This window comes from Protopterus annectens, chromosome 6.part0 (genome assembly GCF_019279795.1).
Source record: "Protopterus annectens isolate FY-2018-M chromosome 6.part0, PAN1.0, whole genome shotgun sequence".
Taxonomy (NCBI): domain Eukaryota; kingdom Metazoa; phylum Chordata; order Ceratodontiformes; family Protopteridae; genus Protopterus; species Protopterus annectens.
Genome location: NC_056737.1, coordinates 1,681,060,861 through 1,681,070,551, shown reverse-complemented (window position 1 = coordinate 1,681,070,551; position 9,691 = coordinate 1,681,060,861).

The following is a 9,691-nucleotide window of genomic DNA, read 5'->3' as shown; positions in this document are numbered from 1 at the left end:
GTTCATACCCCAGCTGCACTCACAGTAAGTATGAGTCATGAGTGCTGTAGAGAGGCGTCAGGTAGGGGAATCATGGGTATGCAATAATGGGCCTAAGTGTGCAGGTGTTGGTTGGCAGAGATTTATTAGGCCCACCCCGTGGAAGTAATTAATATTCCTATGTGGGCACAGCAGGCACTCATACCTCCCAAACCTGAAGAACATATCTACTGGATAGTCCGTAAATCATTGGGGGAACACATAGGGAATATATCAGTGCCCTGTACCCGATTATAATGGACGTCTGTGATTACGAATCAGAATCTAACACAGTCCTAACTAAACCCTTCCAGAACTAGTGATATTAGGTCGACAGATGGCGGAATACACATAATGACTAATGACAACATATATATATATATATATATATATATATATATATATATATATATATATATATATATACATATATATATATATATATATATATATATATATATATATATGTATGTATATATATATATATATATATATATATATATATATATATATACATATATATATATATATATATATATGTGTGTGTGTGTCCCTGTAGATATACACATGTATATACCTATGTTACAGTACAGCAATTATGGGTAACATATGTTCAGACCGGGCATATGTTAGTGGGAGGTCCAATCAACTAACGTCTACCTCCCACACCACCCCAGCTAGACCAGTGAGACATACAGACATGCAATAAAGGTAAATACACCGCTGCTTTCCAGACCACCAGCAGGAAAGTACCAGTGGGAGAGATCTGCAAGGTCTACACTTTAAACATGGATCACGGGGTCCCTTGTGGGACACCAAAAAAATCCCTAATATAAAACCCAATCATGACTGATGCGACCAGGATGTAGCCGTACATGGAACAGTAGGTTGTGCAAGTCTGATAACACATGGTTTGACAAAACGTATGACGTGTCCCGAGATGGGCAGAGTGTGCAGTGTGTAGGGGTGTATTCATACCCCAGCTGCGATCACAGTAAGTATGAGTCATGAGTGCTGTAGAGGGGTGTCAGGTAGGGGAATCATGGGTTTGCAATTATGGGCCTAAGTGCGCAGGTGTTGGTTGGCAGAGATGTATTAAGCCCACCCCGTGGAAGTAATTATTATTCCTATGTGGGCATAGCAGATGCCCATACCTCCCAAACCTGAAGAGCACATCTACTGGACAGTCCGTAAACAACTGGGGGAACACATAGGGAATATATCAGTGCCCTGTACCCGATTATCATGGACGTCCGTGATTATGAATCAGAATCTAACACCGTCCTAACTAAACACTTCCAGAACTAGTGATATTAGGTGGACAAGTGGTGGAATACACGTAATGACTAATGACAACATGTATGAGTCATAAACAGCATGTACCTCGACAAATGTGAATGAATACATATGCCCTGTGACTGTCAATGTGTCAGGTTAATAAAGCCAATCATCTAAATGTGTCCCTGATACAGTGTTCATTCTCCCCCATTCATATGTGAGGTCTGCTAGTGACAGAAAGCACACATTCTGCCGACTACCTTAGGTAGATGATAGCATAATAGGTTGGGGTTACCACCTGTTCACCTTTGTGAGGGACACTCCCCTCTGGGCAGTTGTGTCCTGCAAAATGAATGTTATTATGGCACATGGCCTGTGATTTCGGGCAAAGAATCCATATATTGTCTGTAGTGGTTGCATAAAACGATTTTGTTGTATCTGAAACACCTAGATGTTATAGGAAACAGTTTTAGCAACTATAATGCTACAAGAATAAACTTTACTTATGCAAACCAGTGAAGTAGTCAATTTTCTACTGGCTGTGGGTATGTGTTGCCTTGCCAAATCTGACATCTCTACATATAGGTCCTATAGGGCTGCCACTTTTCCAAATGGCCAAAGTGGGACCTGCTCCGCAGAAATGTCAGACGTACCAGGTCAGAACATGCCTACAGCCATGCATAGTACAGAAATATATGTATTAGCACAAATCAAAGCTTAGTCTAACAGCAGTCAAGTTGCTTATGCTACTTCACATAACATATAGGAGTGTCATTTATACAATAACTGTTACATGCAGTTATTAGAGAAATGTAGAATATAATATTGTCCTGTAATCAGGACATTTGCTATGCCTAGATTATTCTTGCATGACACATATGCCTAATGAGGGACTGTCCCTTGCAAAGTGGGACAGGTGTTAATCCTAAAGTCTCACTTCGGCCAATTTAAAAGGTGAAAAACCTACAATAGGTATGCGGTAGTAGAACCCAGCAGACGGATGTGGTTCCCAAAACACATTTACTTGTTTGCAATGCAGAGTAGCGGTTCCCATGTATCAGCCAGATGGGAGCAGATTGTATGAGGAACACCCATATAATATGATTAACTCACTGGACAGGCCGCCGATTTCGTACAGTCAAACGCCATGCCGTCGCCCAATGGTCAGCCATACCAGATACTGTAATCATGTTGTCTGATGTAATAGGCATCACAAGGGATCACGCCTACCCAGCGTGAGTGACAAATGCAAGCACCAATGTTGGTGCATGTGCAAGTGAGGGAGCGAGCGGTTGTAAGCGTGTTTGGCTACTAGTATGCGAGTATTGCACTGTTAAAGAAATGTGGAATCTAAACAAGTACAAGAGGCTGTAACCAGAGGTCAGCAGTGCTTAACACCGTGTAAAGCCACACACAACCGCTCCCAACTGCTGCAATGTGCCTTACTCACTCCGTATCCAATGGCCTTGTTCTGGCCACAAACAAAGAACCGTCCTTTGCAAATGTTGGTAGCAACACCCTGCGCACACAGCTAATCTGAATTACCAATACACCATGGCAAATATACAGACAATAGACAGTACCACACACATACCATACAGCACAGTCATCCAACAGTATAGCAATGTACCGGCAGATATGTCTGGACCACTGGTGTTTGCAGACCTGGCCGTCTTGTGTTTAAGTGTGTGAGCATGCCCAGTATGACTGTTATGCATGTTTTTGATTGACATTACTGTCATACCTTCTTGTGTTTGAGCATGTCCAGTATGGTCATCTGGATCACATGTGTTACATGTCCAGGTAGTCAGTACTGTGGTGCCGACCCCTGCATTGTACACTGACAGGTGGCATACTGTGTCTGCAGGGAATCCTTTGGTCATGTGACATTGACTGTTACTACATTTCTGCACAGCTTGGGGGGACATCCAACTGTATCCATATTCCTACACAGCACCGGGGGGAGCACATGACTGTTAAATGTGTATGTTGGAAGGAGGGCACAGCTGACAGTTGTACACTTTTGCTACTACTGTACTGGTATGTCAGGTACTCCATTTCAGTGTGTGGACCTACCTAATGTGCTGGCTAGAGGCATATCAATGTCCCCCAGATCCTAGCTTTAATTATCAACATATTAGTTTCAGATGCCCTAGTCTTCACAACCTACATCCAACTGCCTGGCCTGCTGTAGTCTGTCTGTGTGTGTCTGTGTGGGTCATCCATTGGGCATATTCAGAGGCCATTATACAGCATTTGTCTGTGTTGGTCTACACCTGTCCAGCTGGTTGAGACTTGTGTGGGCTGTATGGAAACACATGATGTTCAGCCCATAACCCGCAGTGGGTTAGGGCACCCTGTGTACTACTGGCTACTATTGTGACCCTGGTATGTGCTACAGATGTCATGGTGCCACTATGGACGTGTACTGTCCGTTGCCCTAGCATTCGGTCACCAAATTCCCTTGCATGCTCACATCCATACCATAGCTACAGGTCAAAACACATTCTAATACAACTGCCAATTGGTAGGTTGATTGACTTACCTTATGGGTGTGGCAGACCTGAGGATGGTGCTGGAGGGCTGCCTATGTCAGATGCACACAGTGCACTTCCTATACATGGCTGAGCACAGGTAGTGTCATGTTTGGCATCCCTTTTACTGTCTGTGCTAGTCAGAGAGGGTGACACTCCCTGGGTACCTACTGTGTCAGTGCATATGCTATGCGTTGCCTCTTTGCCAAGGCTAGGTCATACTGGGCATGCCTCCTTCCGCCTACTGGGTCCGGCTCAGGTAGTTCCTCCTCCAAGTCACTCTGTGCCTGTACAGGCTTTGGCATTGGTGGGGGGTTGTGTGGCCCTGCCCCATGCTGTTCCCGCTGCAACTGTTTCTGCAGGATCATATTGTGTAGCATAGCACATGCCATAACAATTTGGGTGCATGTAGCTGGTGAATACTGCAAGGCTCCACCAGATGTGTCCAGACACCGGAACCGTGAACTGAGCATCCCAAACACACGCTCAATTATTTGTCTTGCCTGTGCGTGTGCCTCATTATGGCATAGTTGTTCAGGTGTGTGTGCATTTCTGATGGGTGTCATCAGCCATGGCTCCAGTGGGTACCCAGCATCCCCCACTAGGTAACCATAGGGGATGTCCATACTGGCAAAGGTGTGGTACAGCTGTGTCAGATGCCATATATCAGAATTGTCATAGCTTCCAGGGCAGCCAGCACAGACATTCAGTATAATGCCCTGAGCATCGCATACGACCTGGCAGTTGATGGAGGGGATGCCCCTGCGGTTAATGTAGGCCCTACCCCGCTCACCGGCTGGTGCTTTGATGCATACCTGCATGCAGGCCATAGCACCCACTACCCCAGGGTAGTCTGCCATTTGGTGGAAGAGACACACATTGCTGGTCAGCACCTCACATGTGTTGAGGAAATGTACATGCTCACTGGCCTGTGGTGACATGGCATCTAGGAACTGGTGGAATACTCTGGATGCAGATGCCTGTGAGATCCCCATGATATCCCCAGTTGTGCTTTGAGAGGTACCTGTGGCTAGTATGCCTAGGCCTACACATACCTTGGTATCCACTGGGATGGGTTTCCCTCGGCCTGTTCAATGTGTCAGGTGTGGCTGGCGCAGCTCAACAATCTGCTGTAGGAGGTCTTTGTCCACCCCATAGCACTCCACTAACTCCAGCTCATGTAGCCCCTGGTTGGTTACCCTGGGTCTGTACAGTCTTCTCTGTCTCCTCACTGAGGGTTGTTCAGCAGCATTCACATCCTCACCACCCTCAGCCTCCTGCACATGTTGGTCTATGTTGCCTGCTGCAGCACTTCGCATTTTGTTGGATTGTTTCGTAAAATGTCCCCGCATGTACACACCAGTGGTGTAGAATGTGGAAAAAACCCTTGTGTATGGTGCTTGCTCACTTTATCGTAGTGTTCTGGGCCGGGCTGGGCCTGTAATCTGCTGATTGTGCTAATTATCGCGTGTTTCCGCAGCTTGTTTATCTTGACTACTCTCCTACTGCTGTTGTCCCTCCCAATTGCACTAGGCAGGTATATACACACCCCTAGCTTAGGCGTGCTAAGGCAGGAGCAATCCCGAAACACAGGGCTCCAATGTACGTACAGTATGCCTGACACCCCCCCATGCTTTCACCTATTATTCGAGTCCTGCTCCCGGCTATCTATACACATACACTCTTGGGATCTGCATCACACCCTGGGGATAAACGGGATTCACTATTTTCCACCTCGTTTGCATAGTATTGTCTTCTAATGCATAGTTACATGACCCATACTGAGCCTCCCCAAAAATAACCACTGCGTACTGTCGAGCAGACCCACACACAACTGGTTAAAAGCACCTTACTATCACAGTATTCAATGTCACTTGTTCTTCACAGCAACAAAATAACCAGTCTCTACACGCCTCTAACCCAGGACCCTGCACACCACAGACGATGGGCTTACCACTAAGCCATGGCAGATATACATACATGGGAGGTGATTACGTACAGATCATCCAACACAGGCATTCAACAGTATAAGACATGTATTCCATCATGTAGATTTATATGTGCTAATGTCCATATATATATATATATATATATATATATATATATATATATATATATATATATATATATACACACACACATACACACACACATACGTAGATATAGAATATATATCACAACAGCGGACCACGTGACACCAAAGCATTAGACAAGAATGAAAAGGAAACCACATGCGCCTCCTGCATTATGTAGTGGTGTTACTATCAAGGCAAGTATGTTTCGTTGCGTCACATGGGTCAGACTGTATTAAGGGTAAGAGGGCATTGAACAGTATAAGACATGTATTCCATCATGTAGATTTATGTGTGCTAATGTCCACATATATATATATATATATATATATATATACACACACATATACATATACACACACATATGTAGATATAGAATATATATCACAACAGCGGACCACGTGACACCAAAGCATTAGACAAGAATGAAAAGGAAACCACATGCGCCTCCTGCATTATGTACTGGTGTTACTATCAAGGCAAGTATGTTTTGTGGCGTCACACGGGTCAGACTGTATTAAGGGTAAGAGGGCATTCAACACTATAAGACATGTATTCCATCATGTAGATTTATGTGTGCTAATGTCCACACACACACATATATATATATATATATATATATATATATATATATATATATATATGTATACATACACACACACATATACATATACACACACATACGTAGATATAGAATATATATCACAACAGCGGACCACGTGACACCAAAGCATTAGACAAGACTGAAATGGAACCCACATGCGCCTCCTGCATTATGTACTGGTGTTACTATCAAGGCAAGTATGTTTTGTTGCGTCACATGGGTCAGACTGTATTAACGGTAAGATTAGGGCTGCTGACATTTACTCACCAGACCTATTGGTGAATGTATGTGTATGTCTTGCCAACCCAGTCTCTTGGGCGATTGTGATATTTATGGACACTATATAGGAAAACAACAAAACATGCTCAACACCTCCTGGAGCTAGCCACTCACATATACCAACACATAGGATATGACTGCCAAACACACACACCTGTCATGCTTGAAATAGAACACCTACCTGTCTATTCTATTACACTACAGCATTACACAGTTACAGAACGTGCTACCACGATTACTGGGACACAGCACTCCTAGAGACATATTTCTAGGTGAGTGACATCATCAGCAATGGAAAAGAAGCCGATAGGGATTGTATGGTGTGTGAGCAGTCTAAAAGCATTATTCAGTACCCAGGAAGATGGAAACACACACACAGTTGGCATGGCTGGGATTTGAACACAGACCTAACTACCTTATCACACTATAGCATTACACAGTTACAGAACACACTACCGAGATTACTGGGGCATAGCCCTCCCAGAGGCATACTTCTAGGTGGGTGACATCATCAGCAATGGAAAAGACACCGATAGGGATTGTATGGAGTGTGAGCAGTCTAAAAGCATTAATCTCTTCCCAGGCAGACGGGAACATACACACACACACACACAATTGGCATGGCTGGGATTAGAACACAGACCTAACTACTTTATCACACTACAGCATTACGCAGTTACAGAATGCACTACTGTGATTACTGGGACACAGCAATCCCAGAGCCATACTTCTAGGTAGGTGACTTCATCAGCAATGGAAAAGACGCTGATAGGGATTGTATGGAATGTGAGCAGTCTAAAAGCATTATTCTGTCCCCAGGCAGACAAACAAACACACACACACACACACACACACACACACACACACACACAAACACACACACGCACAATCCTAGAGACATATTTCTAGGTGAGTGACATCATCAGCAATGGAAAAGATGCCGATAGGGATTGTATGGAGTGTGAGCAGTCTAAAAGCATTATTCTGTACCCAGGAAGATGGAAACACACACACAGTTGACATGGCTGGGATTAGAACACAGACCTAACTACTTTATCACACTACAGCATTACGCAGTCACAGAATGCGCTACGGAGATTACTGGGACACAGCAATCCCAGAGACATACTTCTAGGTGGGTGACATCATCAGCAATGGAAAAGACACCGATAGGGATTGTATGGAGTGTGAGCAGTCTAAAAGCATTATTCTCTTCCCAGGTAGACGGGAACACACACACGCACACAATTGGCATGGCTGGGATTAGAACACAGACCTAACTACTTTATCACACTACAGCATTACGCAGTTACAGAATGCACTACTGAGATTACTGGGACACAGTACTCCCAGAGGCATACTTCTAGGTGGGTGGCATCATCAGCAATGGAAAAGACACTGATAGGGATTGTATGGAGTGTGAGCAGTCTAAAAGCATTATTCTGTCCCCAGGTAGACGGAAACACACACACACACAATTGGCATGGCTGCGATTAGAATACAGACATAACTACCTTATCACACTACAGCATTATGCAGTTACAGAACACGCTACCGAGATTATTGGGACACAGAACACTCCCAGAGGCATACTTCTAGGTGGGTGACATCATCAGCAATGGAAAAGACGCCAATAGGGATTGTATGGAGTGTGAGCAGTCTAAAAGCATTATTCTGTCCCTAGGCAGACAGAAACACACACACACTTGGCATGGCTGGGATTAGAAGACAGACCTACCTTATCACCCTACAGCATTACACAGTTTACAAACATGCTACCTAGATTACTGGGACATAGCACTCCCAGAGGCATACTTCTAGGTGGGTGACATCATCAGCAATGGAAAAGACGCCAATAGGGATTGTATGGAGTGTGAGCAGTCTAAAAGCATTATTCAGTCCCCAGGCAGACAAAAACATACACACACATGCACACAACTGGCATGAGAACACAGACCTAACTACCTTATCACACTACAGCATTACACAGTTACAGAACGTGCTACCAAGATTCCTGATACACAGCACTCCCAGAGGCATACTTCTAACTTCTAAGTGGGTGACATCATCAGCAATGGAAAAGATGCCGATAGGGATTGTATGGAGTGTGAGCAGTCTAAAAGCATATTACTGTCCCCAAGCAAACGGAGACAAACACACGCCAGTGGTGTGATCAGGACAACTGCCTATCTACGGACCACTATTACAACCCTACATAGATATGAGACGTGCCACAGACACTACACCTTTCAAGACTGTCAATATGACCTTCTAGGAATGCAGACATTGACATGGATGCTGGCAGTTAGAATCTACATACCTGTGAACCAGTGTGTTCAATGTAGGAATCCATCCTGAAGTGGGGTATGGCCATTTGTTGCCTGGCCGACCACTATCGCTATACAGGGTTACAATAGCCATGCCCATACACATAGAGGCACATAACCGACACAAGCTGTCACTGGGCTTGCTCACACACTTAGTAGCACACATCTTTTTGGAATGCACTATGTGTCCAGCTACACAACGTCATACTGGGCATGCTCACACACTTAGTAGCAAAGGGCTGTTTTGTATGCACTCTGATTCTAAACATGGAAGGGCACAGTGTGTCGACAGTTGTCATTGTTAGCATGAATGATGCACTACATATATCTGACACCGGTCTTCTACACAACGTGTGCTGCTGTCCGTCACCTTAGATGTACCAATCTAAACCTGGCACACTAATACCACCCGTGGTGATGTCCTGCCAGGAGTGGCTACTTCACCCATATAGTGTCATTCATAGATGAATGTCCTGAGACCAGGTTAACACCCTGACACCTAGAGGACAACTGCATTGTATGTGTATGCTAAACAGTGCTAGATGTGTAGCGTTCTTAATCACAGCTGCCAATCTAGAT